The sequence below is a fragment of the Haematobia irritans genome, chromosome 2, assembly GCF_050003625.1.
Source record: "Haematobia irritans isolate KBUSLIRL chromosome 2, ASM5000362v1, whole genome shotgun sequence".
NCBI classification, from domain to species: domain Eukaryota; kingdom Metazoa; phylum Arthropoda; class Insecta; order Diptera; family Muscidae; genus Haematobia; species Haematobia irritans.
In genome coordinates, this window is record NC_134398.1 from 70788055 (window position 1) to 70807501 (window position 19447).

At 32.9% G+C, this 19447-nt stretch overlaps 1 long non-coding RNA gene across 1 annotated transcript in view; it reads left to right on the forward strand.

Annotated features, from left to right (window-relative positions):
- The window catches only part of LOC142227676 (uncharacterized), a 183737-nt gene extending 175186 nt beyond the window's left edge, over positions 1–8551 (forward strand). Inside the window, exon 2 of the long non-coding RNA XR_012719969.1 lies at positions 8238–8551. This is a non-coding gene — a long non-coding RNA (uncharacterized LOC142227676). The remainder of the gene's footprint in view (positions 1–8237) is intronic.
- Positions 8552–19447: the final 10896 nt, after the last annotated feature.

Below are 19447 nucleotides of genomic sequence, written 5' to 3' on the forward strand. Positions count from 1 at the left end.
GCTTGGAAATATTATCTTCTTCATTCGTATTTACAATATCATTCTACACCGATTTGCAAATATGTATAAATTTATTGGGCAGCATAAAGAAGTTTCTTTGCTTTATTGAAACTGCACCAAAAGAAAAAATTATGGATTTAAATTAAACTCAATTTTATAAAACTACTCATTATTTTTCGTAAAAATATCATTGGGCGAAAAATTAACTTAACGAAATACGATATTTTTAGTGAGAATGAAAATATGATGCTCTACATTGGCCTCCTTGCATACAAAGGTCGTGGGTTTAAACCCAGTTTCAACCAAACACCAAAAGTTTTATCCCCTCTCAATAATGCTGGTGACATTTCTGAACGTTTCAGTGTTAAGAGAGAAGTTCACCACTGTGGTATCACAATGGACTGAATAGTCTATGTGAGCCTGAAATATCTGGCTGCCACTACACCGAAAGAATTCTCTTCGTTAATTTTACGAAGAATTCTTCATTAACTTTTCTTCGTGAATTCTTCATTCAAACAACGAAATTTTCATTGTTTTTCGTAAATTTAACGAAGAACATTTTACGAATATTCGAAACGTCTACGAAATACTCATTACACATTAACTTTTCTTCGTAAAAAGTTCGTACTTTTAATCACGATAGAAACCTTAAGTTAATTAAGTCGATGATTGAAAATTTTTAATTAAAAAATTAATTGATTTAATTAATTTTTTAATCAAACTCGGTATACTAAGTCATTTAAAAACAAGTATATACGGCCGTAAGTTCGGCCAGGCCGAATCTTATGCACCCTCCACCATGGATTGCGTAGAAACTTCTACGAAAGACTGTCATCCACAAATTTCAACTCACTCTGATGAAATTTGCTTCTCCAAGAGGCTCCAAAACCAAATCTCGGGATCGGTTTATATGGGGGCTATAAATGATTATGGACTGATAGGAACCAATTCCTGCATGGTTGTTGGATACCATATACTAACATCACGTACCAAATTTCAACCGAATGGGAAGAATTTTGCTCTTCCAAGGGGCTCCGGAGGTCAAATCTAAGGATCGGTTTATATGGGGCCTATATATAATTATGGACCGATATCGACCAATTTTTGCATGGGTGTTTGAGGCCATATATTAACATCACGTATCAAATTTCAACTGAATCAGATGAATTTTGGTCATCCAAGAGGCTCCGGAGGTCAAATCTGGTGATCGGTTTATATGGGGGCTATATATAATTATGTACCGATATCGACCAATTTTTGCATGGCCATTAGAGACCATATACTAACTTCATGTACCAAATTTCAGCCGGATCGGATGAAATTTGTTTCTGTTAGAGGCTCTGCAAGCCAAATCGGGGGATCGTTTTATATGGGGGCTATATATAATTATTGACCGATATGGACCAATTTTTGCATGGTCATTAGAGACCATATACTAACATCATGTACCAAATTTCAGCCGGATCGGATGAAATTTGTTTCTCTTAGGGACTATGCAAGCCAAATCGGGGGATCGGTTTATATGGGGGCTATATATAATTATGAACCGATGTGGACCAATTTTTGCATGGTTGTTAGAGACCATATACTAACATCCTGTACCGAATTTCAGCCGGATCGGATGAAATTTGTTTCTCTTAGAGGCTCTGCAAGCCAAATCGGGCGATCGGTTTATATGGGGGCTATATATAATTATGGACCGATGTGAACCAATTTTGGCATGGTTGTAAGAGACCATATACTAACACCATGTACCAAATTTCAGCCGGATGGGCTGAAATTTGCTTCTCTTAGAGGCCTCGCAAGCCAAATTTGGGGATCCGTTTATATGGGGGCTATACGTAAAAGTGGACCGATATGGCCCATTTGCAATACCATCCGACCTACATCAATAACAACTACTTGTGGCAAGTTTCAAGTCGATAGCTTGTTTTGTTCGGAAGTTAGCATGATTTCAACTGACGGACGGACGGACATGCTCAGATCGACTCAGAATTTCACCACGACCCAGAATATATATACTTTATGGGGTCTTAGAGCAATATTTCGATATGTTACAAACGGAATGACAAAGTTAATATACCCCCCATCCTATGGTGGAGGCATTGGCGTAGCTAGAGGGGTGCTGGGGGGGGACATAGCCCCCCCAGAATAGTTCTTGCCCCCCAGAATAATCAAAGCTACAGTTGTTTTATATTTTAATTCAAGCTTTGCGATGTGTTTAATCCAATTAAGATTGTGGCAGAGAGAGTATGTTAAGCATATTTTTTAGTATTGATATTTACATTACAACTAAAAACACGAAATAAAAACACTAAAAGGTAACTTGAGACGCACATTTTCAAAAATAGTCAATTTATAACTACGTTGATTAAAATCGTAAATCGTCACATGCCCAATTTACCATCTAAAATCGTCAAAATCACGAAAAATCCACAGAGTTGGCACCGCTGCTCTCGACAGTTGCTTCGTTGTATTCTGTTCTCAGAGAATTTTTAAAAACTAATCAAAGATAGACGTTTTATAATATTCAATTTATTTTTTGGCTTTTATTTAATTTTTTATTCTTAGTATTTTTTATACTTGATGAATATGTTAAGTTTATGTTTTGCTGTATGATTTCTAGTCCTGTTTTAAAACACACATTTTAAATAAAATTTAAAAATCATATGTTTGTTGTCTTGAATTAAAAATAAATTACAAACAATATTTTTCAAACACATACTTAAAGCAATGCTTTTATTTTTTGTTATATTAAATAATGGTAAGTTGCTATTTGATTATTTATAGCGGTGTCGTGGAACCGGCTCCCACACACAATAAAATATTTTTTGTCTTCAACCATGAAATTAATTGATCTAATTAATTATGCCCTTCACCACTACTGTGGTACAGGGTATAATAAGTTTGTGCATTTGTATATAACGCCAAGAAATAGTGGTCATAGACCCATCTTTTAGTATACCGATCGGGTAAGAATTAAAATCTGAGTCGATTTAGCGATGTCCGTCTGTCTGTCTGTCTGTCTGTCTGTATATGTAATTTTGTGCACAAAGTACAGCTCGCAATTTAAGTCCAATCGTCCTCAAATTTGGCATAGGGCCGTTTCTTGAGACAGAGACAATTGCTATTGTTTTTGGAAAAAAATCGGTTCAGATTGCCATATATAATTATCTACGATGTGGTCAAAGTTAGCGTGTTTATCAACCGATTTTCTTGAAATACCGTACATCCAAATATTTAATGAATCTCGCAAATCTTGCAAAATATCAGCCAAATCGGTTCAGATTTAGATATAGCTACCATATATATCTTTCGTCCGATTTAGACTCATATGACCACAGAGCCCAAAGTTTACTACCGATCTTCATGAAATTTTGCACAGAGGGTAGAATTGGCATTCTACCAATGCTTGGTACACTTGATTGAAATCGATTCAAATTTAGATATAGATCCCATATATATCTTTCGTCCGATTTGAACTTATATGGCCACAAAAGCCAGAGATTTGCCGAGATTTGCTTCAAATTTTGCACAAGGGGTACGTTTAATAGTATCGTTAAGTGTGTCAAATTTTGTTAAAATCGGTTCAGATTTAGATAAAGCTCCCATATATATCCTTCGTCCGATTTGAACTTATATGGCCTCAAAATCCAGGGTTTTGCCGTGATTTGCTTCAATTTTCGCACAAGGAGTACGTTTAGTAGTATAGGTAATTGTGCCAAATTTGGTTGAAATCGATTCAGATTTAGATATGGCTCCCATATATATCTCCCGTCCGATTTGCACTCATGTGACCAGGGGGGCCAAAGTTATACTCCCATTTACGTGAAATTTCGCATAGATAGCAGAATTATTACTCTAACTATACATGTCAAATTTAGTCAAAATCGGTTCAGATTGTATATAGCTCCCATATATACGTACACCAGAGTTGGGGAAATATGGTCGACTGTTTCATATTTTAGACCCATTTTCAATGGGATTTTCCTCCAAATGACTGGATAGTTTCCACAGAGAATACAAATATGGCCAAAATTCTCACAGTTTACACAAAATTCTGTGATGATTTCCCCATATCTTAGCCATATCCTACACACTGCAATGCCAAAATTTCCACAGAACGGATGAGTTTTAAATAAGGCTCCAAGTCGCCCTACACATATCTTGGCGAGATCTAACCAATATCCTTGTAAAATCGCCACTGCTGAGTAGCAAAAATTGTAAATATTACTCTAATTGTCCTATATCTCGAATACATATGTATCGCCTGAAAATCATAAATCTCTTTTGTACAATTGCATTAAAATTTCTCTCGCTTCATATTTCCCATATTTTTTACTAACATTGTGTAGCATCCCAGGGCGTTAGCCGATTTAAATTTTAATTCTAGAGTTTTTGTAGAAGTACAAAAAATTGTTTCCATTAAAAGTATTTGTATCTGGAAATGCAAACCTTTATATAGCTCCCAGCAAATTTTAAGTAGTTGAGATGGTAACACAAATGTTTGTCTACATAGTGGTGAAGGGTATAATATAGTCGGCTCCGCCCGACTTTAGACTTTACTTACTTGTTTTTAATTGAAATGTATTCAATCAAAAAAAAAATGATAGTATCAATCATCAAAGCCAATTAAAAAATTAATTAATACAACTAATTTTTGCGATTGAGTTTTTTGTTTTTGATTGATTTTGCTGCATATTGCCTTTAACACCGCAATAAAATTGAGGATGTATAGTTTTATCAATAGGGGTAATTTATCGCTTCGGAAATTTCGACAAAAGTTTGGTGGATGTCTGGGGGGGGCATAGCCCCCCCAGAGAAAATTTCTAGCTCCGCTAATGGGTGGAGGGTATTAAAAGTGATGTTTATGTTTTTTTCTACATTATCTGCCACCATTTACATATGTAAATATTTTGTTTCCTTTGTTATTTTTAATTGGTAACCCCTCTTTTATGTTTGTTTTGCATTGTGATATTCGCTACAGAAAAAATATTGTTGTTTTTTGAATATTATCTGGTCGACATTATTGAAATCGGTTCAGATTTAGATATAGCTCCCATATATCTTTCGCCCGATATACACCCATATTACCACAGACGCCAAAGTTTTACTCGGATCTACGTGAAATTTTGCACAGGGTATAGACTTGACATTCTTACTATGCATGCCAAAGTTGGTTGAAATCGGTTCAGATTTAGATATCGCTCCCATATATATCTTTCGCCCGATTTATACAGATATGGCTACAGAGGCCTAAGTTTTACTCCGATTTACATGAGAATGAATTGAGGGAATATCATATGGAAAACGACGGTGAACTATCTGAATTTGACAGGTAGCTATTCTGGGTTGGTAAAAACGGAAATAAATTGGATAAAAAAAGTACGAAACATTTTCATAAAAAGAAAGAAATTGTTTCATAAAAAGTACGAATTGTTTTCTATGAAGAATTTGGAAGAACGTTTCTTCGTAAAAAGTACGAAATATTTTGTACTTTTAATGAAAAATTTCTTTGGTTGTAAAACAATGACAAACATCAACAAAGCGTTTATGAAGGAGATGACTAAACTGCAGTTAAAATTGCATTATAACACAGCGAAAACACATTGGTTTTGGAAACCGAATATTTTCTCAAATCTGTTTCGCAGTTGCAACCACTACTATTTGATTGCAGTTGTGTTTTCCGAATCATAGTAGGTATCAGGGCTGTGGAGTCGTAGCTGGAGTCTTGTCTAGTTAGAAAGACACTTCATATCTTTCTAACTAAAGAAATATTTCGACAAATTATATTCCATTAGGGGTTTCAATCGAATAACGAAAAACGAAGTACTGGATTTCAGGCCATTCAAAGTATAAATACACTTTGAATGGCCTGAAATCCAGTTAAATTTCACGGTGATGTAAAAATTAGGTTTGACTAAAATATGGGCTGAATTGGTCAATCGCATTGTCCATTTTTAACATATTAAAATATCGAGTTTTGATCATATATATACTCTTGATAAAGGTACAATTTTAAGGCAATATAACAGTAGAACCTAACGTTCTGAATTTTAGGCAGGCATGTCGAGTTCAAAGATAGGTCATACATATAAACCCATCTACATATAAACCCATCTCCGTTTTTTTTATAAAGAAATTTTTTTGTCGAGTTCGAAGATAGGTCATACCGGACAATACCACAAAATTGTCCATACAATACATTTAAACCCCACTTCCGATTTTTTAAAGAATTTTTTTCACAGTCTAAAATTTTCATAAGATTTATCAGAAACTTTGAATTTAGAGTTATTTAAGATTCATAAACAAATGAGGAATTTTTCCGTCGGCCCAGATTTTGAGATAGCCCTACATAATTGCTTGAGAATTACTTTGGAAGCTGTAATTTTAAAGTAAACCACTGCCGCTCTTTTGGGAGAAAGTTTGTTTCGTCAAAGCCACTCGAAATCCTTTACATTAAATTAATGGTCTGTAATGTCCATAACTGATAGACCATTTATGAATCGATGTTTCACCATTTTATTTCTATAGAAACAATATTCGTAACTGTCCAGGTATTCCTGTCATATGTTGTATGGTAGTTGTTATTTAAAATTCCGCCGTCCTAATTTTTAGCAGTTTATATTTGTTTTATATATCCGACACATTCCATTTTTTAACATCTAAACATTCTATCTGATTAGTCCGACATTTTGATTTTATTATTGTTTTTCGTTTTTATGTAAATTTATTTTTTATAAAATGCCTATATAGACCAATGCCAGGATTTTACTTCTAAAAATTCTGGAAGCCTATTTTTTTTTTGAAATTTTGTGTTTTTATAAATACATATTCTGGAGGTTGTTCTTATCTACCCATATTTTGATGTGGTCTCTATATAGGCTTGTGTCGTATTTTAATTAAAATATATAGATCTTCACATCCCACAAATGCTGAGGTTTGTCGTCAAGGGATATCAACATTTAAAATTAGAGGTCTATTGGACATATAAACACATATGGCAAAATGGAATACTTATATCGGTCTATTTTTGGAACCTTAAAAATACAGTTGGGATACTGTTAAAATGAGATTTAGGTACACCACCTGGAGTCGACTCCGGAGTCAATGCTAATAAGAAATGCTGGTGTCGGAGTCGGAGCCGGAGTCGAGCAAAATTGACTTGACTCCATAGCCCTACTAGGTGTAGCCCCATTGAGTCTAATGGTGATTTCGATTGGTAAAAAATATGTTGCATATTTTACACCTTACCCCCATAAATCAAAAATGTTTGTTCGATTAGAAAATTCAGTGCAGCCTACCCAAAATGTGCACGTTCGATTGACGAGGTGTTACCCATCGCAAGAGCAAAAGTGCAACCCATTTTACGCCGTAACTGGTTTACAGTGCAGATGGTTACACTTTCAATCAGATGCTGAAGACGCTTTTATTCGTCGACCTAAATAATAGCGTTGTTGTAAATACAAAAGAAAGTGCGTGACGCGTGTATTGTGGTTGCTTTACAATTTCTTCAACACAGCTGATTAATTTACCAAGAAAAAGCATATCAATTGTTTAATGCCGCGACAACAAAATTCAATATTAAATATTTTTAATATAATAGCAAAATGTAAATGCGTTTTTTTGTGGCCAACACCATTGCAGATGCGCTATTGGAGAGTAGTTCTTCTGGACGAAATGACCAACGGCGAGTTAAAAACTTTGTTGAGGTTGTAATTAATTTGTACTCTGAAGTAGAAGTAAGATCATTAAAAATATATGAAATCAAAAGTTTTAACAATTTCCCTTAGTTCAAGAAAAGTTTGCGTGTTAGTCGAGATTCCAATAATAGTTGTTAATAATAATCGAAATATTTCCGCCAAATTTCTTTTGTTTTGATTTTATATTAGTGTTGCACCTTTTTTGTTCGTTTTCACACGCAAACGGTGTTGTCATTGCAAGGGCTTTCGGCAACACTGTGATAACACCATAAAATGTTGTACCATTTGTATGCAACACTTTTTTTCCCAAACGAAATCACCATAAGGTTAATTGTTACAACCGATAAATTCAATATAAAATGCATTTATCAATTGGTTGTGTAAACCAACCAAAATAGTGGCTACAATTGAATTATGATTGTATAAAAGACACTATGAGACGTCTATTTAAATAGTGTTTCCAAACCGCTTTATTGGAAATATTTCTGCAACGTTCCATTTATTTATCTCGTGTATTTTTTTTTTCATTTACAGGCTAAACTTGACCTATAAGAACATATCCTAATAGGAATTTGGATTATGTTCTTATTTCGTATTGCCCACGATTGGAGGTTTCTAGCAACGCATAAGTCTTGTCATATAACAACAACAGCAACAAGGAAGTTGTTGTTAAGCCATAGCAACTCTGGAATCCCTATAGGAAGTCATGTTTTCTTAGAGGAAATTCAAAATAAGTCACAGCAATACAATAGTCTACAAAAGCATTAGCAAAAGTCATAAAAAGCCATATTAGTACTAAATAAAATTCACACACATCAGACTATGTCTGGAGCTGTGAAACAAATGCATCATCAGCGCCTACAATCATCACCATAATTGTCCAATTTTTAAGAAAAATCTGGATGAAATTCATCAAGCCATATAGACTACAAGTTCGCTTTAGAAGACCAAATTTTTACATTTGAAGACGACGAAGATATTGAAGACGATTCTGGAAGGGATCGTATAGTGCCATTTTAACGTAATCGTAATAATACCAAAACCTTAATAATAATGGATGAAGAAGAAGTAAGTACACAAACAAAACACATTACGGTCCTGATCCCAATATGGAAAGGGCAAAGAGAAAACAAATTTTCCTATATTGCAAGTGTAAGTGAGAACCGTTGATGGACCTCTAATTGTTACAAGAAATATTAAAGGAGATAACCTATTTCTATCTCAGATATGATTTCCGAAAAAACTTTATTCAATGTAAGTTATCATGGTGATTATTTATTCAATACAAATATAATTCATCTCACTGAAATTCATATTATTCACAATATGAATTAAATATTATATTTTTTTCGAGTGAATAATTTTTATATTTTTCATAGAAAAGGTTGCAAAAAAAGTCAATTTTAAAGTGATCATTAACACAAATTACATGATTGGAAAAATATCATATTAAATGTCTGAAGAATTCAATACAGTTGACATATTCACAATAGCTATATGTTACATTAAAACACAAAGGAAATATTTACCAAAATTGATTTAATTACCATTAAACATTTATAAGGTATTTAAGTATGAGTTGTCTTTATGATACCATCTCATACCATCGAACATTGGTTTAAAAAACGCTGGAGAGTGAAAAGCTTCGACAATTTTAGGAAATAGAAATCTGACTTTAATCTGGGAATAATTGGCATAGGGATGTTTTCTCTTAGTAAATGTTTAAAATTTGAATTAAATTATGAATATGTTACAATTTTGAACAATGAAACTTATGAAATGATTTTTCTTCAAAGTACCAAAAAATATTCATTGATACTTACCAAAGTATTTCGATTTATCGTCAGACTAGCTGAATGCAAATTGGATAAATTCCCCACTGTGGTTTCACATAGGATAGAATAGTCTAAGTGAGCCTGAAATAACGGACAGCCAGTATACCTTACCTAAACTATCCTATAGGATTCATAAATTGTATTCAAATGGTTGGACGATAAATCTGATTGTTAATAATTCAAATTTATGAAAAATATTCTTACCACTTGATGGAATACGAAACGGAAACACAATTTAATATTAGATGGATGGATTTTTAAAATCCAATTATTGCAAATATAGTAAAAAAGTAATTGTAAATTAAAATGGTGCCTTTGGACGTTAATTGCCTATTTCGTATCAGCCTAACATAAAAAGTAAACAAAAAAATAATTATCTCAAGCCAATGAAGACCTCTTTTGTTTTTACAGTTGTTTCTTTAGGGACAAAGAAAAAAATGCACATGGCCTTAAGGATACAATTTGAAAAACTAAAGAAAACTTCATTTATTAAAAATTTTAAAACTTATATAAATAAAGAAAACTATTGCCTTCAATTTTGCGACCAAGAAATGTTATACATTTTAAAACATACAATTTATTTTATTTTCTACACTTTTTTAACCATATTTTATTTAACTATTTAAACAATTTATTATCAAATATATAATACTTTTTATTACAAAAATATATTACAATAATTGGTCGGCCTTTGCCGACTGTATGCATATAATTGAATTAACTTTCATTTTTCATATATATAAATAGTTCACATTTTTAATATTTCAAGCATTAAAAAAGTCGGTCAAATCGACTTTATAATACTTTCCAGATTTAACAATTCTCTTACAGGTTAAACCACGTCGACAAATCGTTACTTCCTTCCTTAATAATAGTCGGTCGATATAATCGACTATAAATATTTCAAATTAATTTATATAATATCATTTAATTTAAGATTCATACTTATACATATATTTTAATAAAAAAAAAAAAAAAACATTTATTAAACTTAAAAATACAATTTATATTTATAAATATTTAGTTCCTAAGTATTTCATTTTTAGTAATAGTCAAACTGTTATAATAGTATGTGACAAAATCACTTTAATTTTTGGATGATATTTTAAACGTTCAATGAGTAATCGGGTTAAAATTATTGCGTTTATTTACATATATTCATTGAATGTTTATGTTGGGTGATCCTTACAAATATAGTGATTTAGTTCGCATATAAATTCCATTAGTTGTTCAACACTTCTTTCCCTCAACAATCAAATATCAATAACTGAACACTTGCTTGGGTATGTTCAGTGTAAGTTTTAATGCAGAAGTAAGTATGCAGAAGCAGTGAGTAAGTATATACCCCTTAAGTGTTTAAAATAATACAATTTTATTTCATTTATTGTTGTTTTCTTTCTTTCTTTCTTTCTTTAGCCATAATCTTAATACATGACCATATATATATTATCTTTATATTTTATTTACAGGTTTTTTATATACCCCATTCATTAATTATATACACTATATATGCTAATCTTAAACTTTTTAACTTTCAGCAAATAATTTCGTTTTGTGGGGCTAAATATTGTCAAAAACAATAATGAAAGAAATATAAAATTTTAGCCAGATGTCGGAACTTATATTTATTTCACTGCGAGCTGTTGTTCTCCTCTTGTTTTAATGATCATCATTCCCTCTTTTCACTCTTTTTTATCGTTGTAAACCAATAACTTCCAAGATCTTACTCTGGCTATTCACACAATCACCTTATGAGTTCATTTGGAGTTGTAGCATCCGCCTAATAAAATCTCAGCCTATCCGTCCGTTTGTGACATAAACAATTTCCAAACCTTTTTCTCATTCGCTTAACAATTCGGACGGTATGTTCAGCACCTCCATTCATATTCCTTTTTCCAAAGGATTTTATTATGTTTTTGAATATCTTCAATAATTTTTTGACACCAAAACCCCACAAAATGAAATAAAATCCAATTAAATGGTGGATAGGCCTACTGGGGAACCAGCCATTTAAAATAAATGGGTAACGCACTTTGACAGTACCTCCAGGGTGGTGTGGAAATCTGTCGTTAATAACATAAATAAAATTATCCATGAAAATACAAAATATTTTGTTTCATTTCTTTGGTTATGTGTAAGTACAAAAAATACATTTACTTTTATTTTAAACTAGGATAGGGTTCAATTAAACTAGATGACAATCTGTTGCTACACCATTCCCCCATAGACTCGTCCTCTGCACGGACAAAAAAGACTGTTTTTCATATGTTTGGGTGTAAAAATTATATGTTTGGAACTCAAATTTTTAAACACAATATTTTTAATTGCAAGCATATAATGTTCATAAACTAGCACAACATGTTAGGGACATATATGTTAATATGTTAGAACATATTATGTTTGGGACATAAAATGTTTGTAAATATAATATGCTTGGATGCAAACATATATTAATTTAGAAATAGACTATAAACATATATGTGTTTAGAAAGAGAGACATAAAGTGTATGCTGGAAGTAAAATAATGAAAATAACCAATTGGCGCCTTAAAAATATATACAGAAAGAAAATTTCATTAAAGATTGGACAAATATTATGTGTGAATACAAACAAGTATAAATTTACAAATTTCGAGTAAACATATATATGTTGTGATATAATTTTTTTTTGTTTTGTCAAAACAAATCGGAACGTAGGACGAGTAAGTCAAAATATTCAAACAAAGGTAATTAAAGGGATCATCATAAAAACTAACGAAAGAGCACTCATTATACACTGAAAAAAAAGCATGTCCGGTTCCAAAGATTGTGTCTCTACTTTAACAATTTTGGTATTCAAGTAAGGATACTTTTGAGACACAATTCTCTTTTAAATATGGGTTCTGTGTATTTGACTCTATAAATCAAATTTTAATTTTTCGCTTTTTCAGCTTTTTTCATTTATATAAAGGGTGATTTGTTAAGAGCTTGATAACTTTTTTTTAAAAAAAACGCATAAAATTTGCAAAATCTCATCGGTTCTTTATTTGAAACGTTAGATTGGTCCATGACATTTACTTTTTGAAGATAATTTCATTTAAATGTTGACCGCGGCTGCGTCTTAGGTGGTCCATTCGGAAAGTCCAATTTTGGGCAACTTTTTCGAGCATTTCGGCCGGAATAGCCCGAATTTCTTCGGAAATGTTGTCTTCCAAAGCTGGAATAGTTGCTGGCTTATTTCTGTAGACTTTAGACTTGACGTAGCCCCACAAAAAATAGTCTAAAGGCGTCAAATCGCATGATCTTGGTGGCCAACTTACCGGTCCATTTCTTGAGATGAATTGTTCTCCGAAGTTTTCCCTCAAAATGGCCATAGAATCGCGAGCTGTGTGGCATGTAGCGCCATCTTGTTGAAACCACATGTCAACCAAGTTCAGTTCTTCCATTTTTGGCAACAAAAAGTTTGTTAGCATCGAACGATAGCGATCGCCATTCACCGTAACGTTGCGTCCAACAGCATCTTTGAAAAAATACGGTCCAATGATTCCACCAGCGTACAAACCACACCAAACAGTGCATTTTTCGGGATGCATGGGCAGTTCTTGAACGGCTTCTGGTTGCTCTTCACTCCAAATGCGGCAATTTTGCTTATTTACGTAGCCATTCAACCAGAAATGAGCCTCATCGCTGAACAAAATTTGTCGATAAAAAAGCGGATTTTCTGCCACTGATTTTGGTAATAAAATTCAATGATTTGCAAGCGTTGCTCGTTAGTAAGTCTATTCATGATGAAATGTCAAAGCATACTGAGCATCTTTCTCTTTGACACCATGTCTGAAATCCCACGTGATCTGTCAAATACTAATGCATGAAAATCCTAACCTCAAAAGAATCACCCTTTATATAAAATTCAAATTATGTTTATTTATTTGTTTGTTTATTTGTATGTTCCGGGTTGGCGCGAAAACGGCTGAACCGATTTACTTGAAACTTTCAGAGATCGTGGGGGGCACTCATGTGCTGAAAATAGGGTACCTCATTTTTTGACATATGGTCGCGGAGAGGAACCTCCCCTTTGTGCGACTTTTTGAAAATTAGACCAAAATTGACCGATTTGCTTGAAATTTTCATTGAAGGTTGGGGTTGGCATCTAGACAAAGATCCGATACTTTATAGTTCGATATTTGGTGGCGGAGGGGGACCTCCCCTTTGTTCGACTTTTTTTAAAGTACAGTGAAAAAACTAAAATTCTCTAAATTATCTGATATTTACAGAGAACATGCGGTAAGGTTATGGAATTAATATGGTGTACCTGATGATTTCATATGTGGACGGGGAGGGGGACCTCCCCCTTGCCCTACTTTCTGAAACTTGGAATAAAATTATGCGATTTGCTTGAAATTTTCATTGAATATTGGGGTTGGCATTTAGACAAAAATCCGCTACATTATTTTTCGATATTTGGTCGGGGAGGAGGACCACCCATTTGCCCGACTTTTTTGTTAAAGTACAGTGAAAACAAAACTAAACTCCCCCGACTGAAATTTTACGGGAAAAATGGGTGAGGTTATGAAATTTATATCAGGTTCTTAATTTTTTAATATTTGGTCGGGGAAAAATAAAAGGGCATAGGGAGACATCCGCTTCTCTTAAGTATGTTACATACAGAGAAACCATTAATTAATAGTTGATACCTGATTTTGTGATATTTGGACGGCTTATAATTTGCCTTTAGGCTTATAATTTGCTTGACATTTTCTGGGACTTTTACAAAAGATACGCTACATCACTTTTCGATACATGATTTTTAAATTAGTATATGATTTTTCGATATCTGGTTGGGGAAGGGAAAAATTGAAATAAACTTTGTCGATTTACTTCGATAGAATTTATAGGGACCATTGAGTAGTTGTGAAATTAATATAGGGTACGTGATAGTCCGATATCAGATGGGAGTGTAGCGAAGGTGGTTTCCCTTTTGTCCGTTTTTTTTTTTCTTAAATTGAAAGTAGAGGATTGTCCGTAAATGTGAACTCGGTACATAATTTTATTATTTTTGCACAAGCTTCTGCCAGACTTCTTTTTAGTAAAGAACTTAAATTTACATGAAATTGGGAGCCAACATAGAGGATGCATCATTTTCCAACATTTTAGCAAATGTTAATGTGGTAACATTTTTTACTACTTTTGCTTTTTCCGATTTATTGGATGGGAAACAGTAATTCTTTGTATGTTATTATAATATAGTGCTTAATATTCAGATATGTTGAAGGATACCTTTCCTTGACAAACCACTTAAAATTCACAAGAAATATAGAAGATTGTCCAACTACTTGAATACAGAACATTATTAAAAAAATTTGGAGGAAAGGGTACACCCTCTCCCCGACATTTTTTAAGACGAACCGTTTTACATATGCAAGAAGTCCGATTTGACGAAAAAGTAAGTAGTCCGATTTGTTTGAAAGAATTCAAATCTTTTCGAATTGGTTGACTAAATTCACGCAAAATGTTCCTACAAATACGCTTCGGAAGGCGCAGCGAAGCGGGCCGGGTTACGCTAGTATGCTATAAAAAGTCCGTTAAAAGCAGGACTTCCAGTAGAAATTATGCTGTGTTTCAAGTAAAAAACGTCTTTAAAATAAAGTGTTAAAAAAGATGTTCTTTTTTTTACCGATTTTTGCTTTGTAGTCGAGATGCAAAAATGCAATTTTGCATCTCGACTACATAGCACAAGACAATTTCATTAATTTAAAGAATTTTTCTGAATTATTAAAGTCAAGTTGACCTTAGTCCAAAAATTTTTTCTTTCATGTTATGATACCCATTATCAAGTCAAATCACTTAATTATAAGGACAACACGACTTCATTGAAAAGTTTATCGACTTTTGAACATGGAAAAAAACTTTATATTAGAGAAATGCGTCTTCTAAGCTAAGCAAAATTTGTATTCTTTTTTTAAGGACATGAATCCTTTGGCCTCACGACAATATTTTTTTCAGTGTACTCTTTTTAGAGCTGTGCGGTAAAATGACAACATTGGGAAACAGTGAAAAATTAAACAGTAAGATCTATAAACACAAAGGTTAGTTCCTCTTTATTAATAAGTAGTCCAAGAGGAGTTGACGGATACTTTCGAAAATAAAAGCGGACAATGAGTTCGAGTTTTGCCACTAAAATTGTTTCTCATTTTAGCGGCAAAACCCGAATCGGTATTATAACTTGGTGGGGAATGATCCAAAGCAACAATTGAATAAGTTTATTTTCTTTAAAATAAAGTATTAAAGAAAGCAAACAATTGTTCACACCTAAATAAATTTATGTGTTTGTTGTAAAATTATTGTTTATAATTTAAATATAATGTGATTTTGAATGGTTATCGTTAACTTTAGGATTCGATGGAAAAATATTTATATATATACTCGACTTTACGTTCTTCTTTTGTAAGAGTTTTTGAATTTCTTCGAAAATTTCAAACTTGTATACAAAAACCTTTTTTTGTTACAAAATTTTTATTGTTGCAATAAAAAAAATAATATATGATTTGAACTCAGTCCATTTCGTATATATCAAGCGCTGTTCTTTTCTGAATTTAAGTCTTTTATAAGACACACTTTACAGTTTCGTAGTAAAAATTTAATATAGTAGTATGTAATGTTGAATACATTTCGGGATATTCCGAACGTATCTGGAATATATGTAAAATAATATATATAAAAAAATTAAAAAAAAAATTGGTGTCGGTCGAAGCAGGGATCGAACCCAGGACCCTTGGCATGCAAGGCGGACGTACCAACCACTGCTCCACGTCGCCAACAAATGTATGTTTAACAATGTTATGTTGTTAAACAATATTACCAATGTGACGTTTTCAAGATGCTATTAATAAAGCGGGAATAAAATGTTTTGCCCGTAAATCATCATCGGGAAAATAGTGAAAAACAGCTACGTAGCCCAGTGGATAGTGTGCTGGCTTACAAACTGTGTGGTTCGCTGTTCGAATCCCCGTCCGGCAAAAGGTAAAATTTAACAAGTATATACGGCCGTAAGTTCGGCCAGGCCGAATCTTATGTACCCTCCACCATGGATTGCGTAGAAGCTTCTACGAAAGACTGTCATCCACAAATTTCAACTCACTCTGATGAAATTTGGTTCTTCAAGAGGCTCCAAAACCAAATCTCGGGATCGGTTTATATGGGGGCTATAAATGATTATGGACTGATAGGAACCAATTCCTGCATGGTTGTTGGATACCATATACTAACATCACGTACCAAATTTCAACCGAATGGGAAGAATTTTGCTCTTCCAAGGGGCTCCGGAGGTCACATATGGGGATCGGTTTATATGGGGCCTATATATAATTATGGACCGATATCGACCAACTTTTGCATGGGAGTTTGAGGCCATATATTAACACCACGTACCAAATTTCAACTGAATCAGATGAATTTTGGTCTTCCAAGAGTCTCCGGAGGTCAAATCTGGTGATCGGTTTATATGGGGGCTATATATAATTATGGACCGATGTGGACCAATTTTTGCATGGTTGTTAGGGACCATATACTAACACCATGTACCCAATTTCAGCCGGATCGGATGAAATTTGCTTCTCTTAGAGGCTCCACAAGCCAAATCGGGGGATCGGTTTATATGGGGGCTATATATAATTATGGACCGATGTGGACCAATTTTTGCATGGTTGTTAGAGACCATATACTCACATCATGTACCAAATTTGAGCCGGATCGGATGAAATTTGCTTCTCTTAGAGGCCTCGCAAGCCAAATTTGGGGGTCCGTTTATATGGGGGCTATACGTAAAAGTGGACCGATATGGCCCATTTGCAATACCATCCGACCTACTTCAATAACAACTACTTGTGGCAAGTTTCAAGTCGATAGCTTGTTTCGTTCGGAAGTTAGCGTGATTTCAACAGACGGACGGACGGACATGCTCAGATCGACTCAGAATTTCACCACGACCCAGAATATATATACTTTATGGGGTCTTAGAGCAATATTTCGATGTGTTACAAACGGAATGACAAAGTTAATATACCCCCCATCCTATGGTGGAGGGTATAAAAAAAATTATAAAATTGAATAATTTCTTCTACAATGTTTGTACTACAGAAAAAGGTGCTAAGAACTAAAAAAACTCGTGGAAGTGAGTAAAATGTGAGGGAATATACAATTAAGCAGAAAAAAAATTTTGAGTGCAATCTTCTTTGGGAGAAAATTCTTCTAAGCATATAATACTTTTGGGTTAAAAATGTTTCTAAACATATTATATGTTCACATAATAACATATAGTTTTTTGGAAGACAACATTATTGAATTTGGATGGATAAATACATAATATTTGGAACTTAGACTACCCAAACATATTATATTGTTTAGACCAATATGCTTTCAAACATATTATATATTGGAAGAAATCAAATATATAAATGTTTGGGCTATACCCAAAAATGTATATGCTTGAAGCAAAATGTGATTGGGAGTATATGTTACAGAAGCGATTTTTTGAGGGTGTGGGATACCATAATTTATTGACTTTATGACTACAAAGTTACATAAGAACTTTTTATGAAAAGTCGTAAAGGTTGCAGTAGAGAACTCTTTTATTTAATCGAAAACACAAGACGGACTAAAATTGATACTGTTTGTGGCAATAATCTTTTTACATAATATATGGATTTAAACCTTTGTAACTTTCGAACTAATTATAAGATCATTATGATTTTTATTGAGTTTTTTAAGAAATATTACTGAATATATCATTCCCGAAATTCGTATGACAAACAGGGTTGGTCTCTTTCTAAACATATATTTTAGTCTCTTATACTACAATTTTGATATAACATATTTAAAAAAAATATTCTATTACAAATATACACAATTAAAAAAAAAGAGTTATATTGCAATTAATCATTTAACAGATATCTACTTTAAAATTTTCTTTGTATATTAAAGAAACTACGAAAATATACATACATAGGCCACGAAGCCAAATAACAAATTATTTCAGAAAACATCCATGAAACTGGGATTATTACAGTTAAAACTTTTATTCTAAAATTTTACCCCAAAATCAAATTTTATCAAGAATTGACATAATAACCAAAAAATGGAATAATGCAAAATACTTAGTCCCGCATTACTTAAAAACCAATAATGATATAAATTTTTTTATTTCGTAAATTTTTTTAAAGATATAATTAAAAAGACCGATTTTTTATAAACGCTTAAAAATAATTTTAAAGAGCTTTGCTTTTTCAATTTGTATGAATTCGTAAAATATATTTTAACTTTACCTCATAGAAGTATTTATTTTATAGTTTTATTTTCTTTTTTTGTATAATTATTTATTTATTACAAGATTTACAATCATAATAAATTATGAAAATAAATATAAAAAAAATTAGGTGCTAACAACAAAGGTTTTTGATGTATGTATATAAGAACAAGATCTGTGAATTAAAAATTCAAGGTTTCAATCAATCGCATAATACCGGTAAAGATATAAATCGAGTATGTAGAATTGCCAAAAACGGCATAAACTTATTTCTGCTTCCTTCACTGAGCAATGCAGATGTAGTCGTATCCAATGTAGAGATAGCCAAATACAAATATTGAGTATCTGCAGTCTACATGGGACATGACAGGGAGATACCTTCATATCCAAGCAAAAAAAATTGGAAGTTGTTGCACAAACATTTCTTTTAAAGCCCATCCCAGAATCCCCCATCGAGTTTTTTCAACTTCCGATGCTGTCCTTTTGGACCAGTCCTTAAACATTTCTTCTAAAGCGCATTTTGGGATCCCCCAATCATTTTTTCTACTTCCGATGCAGTCCTTGTGGACAAGTATTAGAAAGAACGCAATCAAGCTATTTTAAGTGCAAATTTTGTATCATTAAATTTTA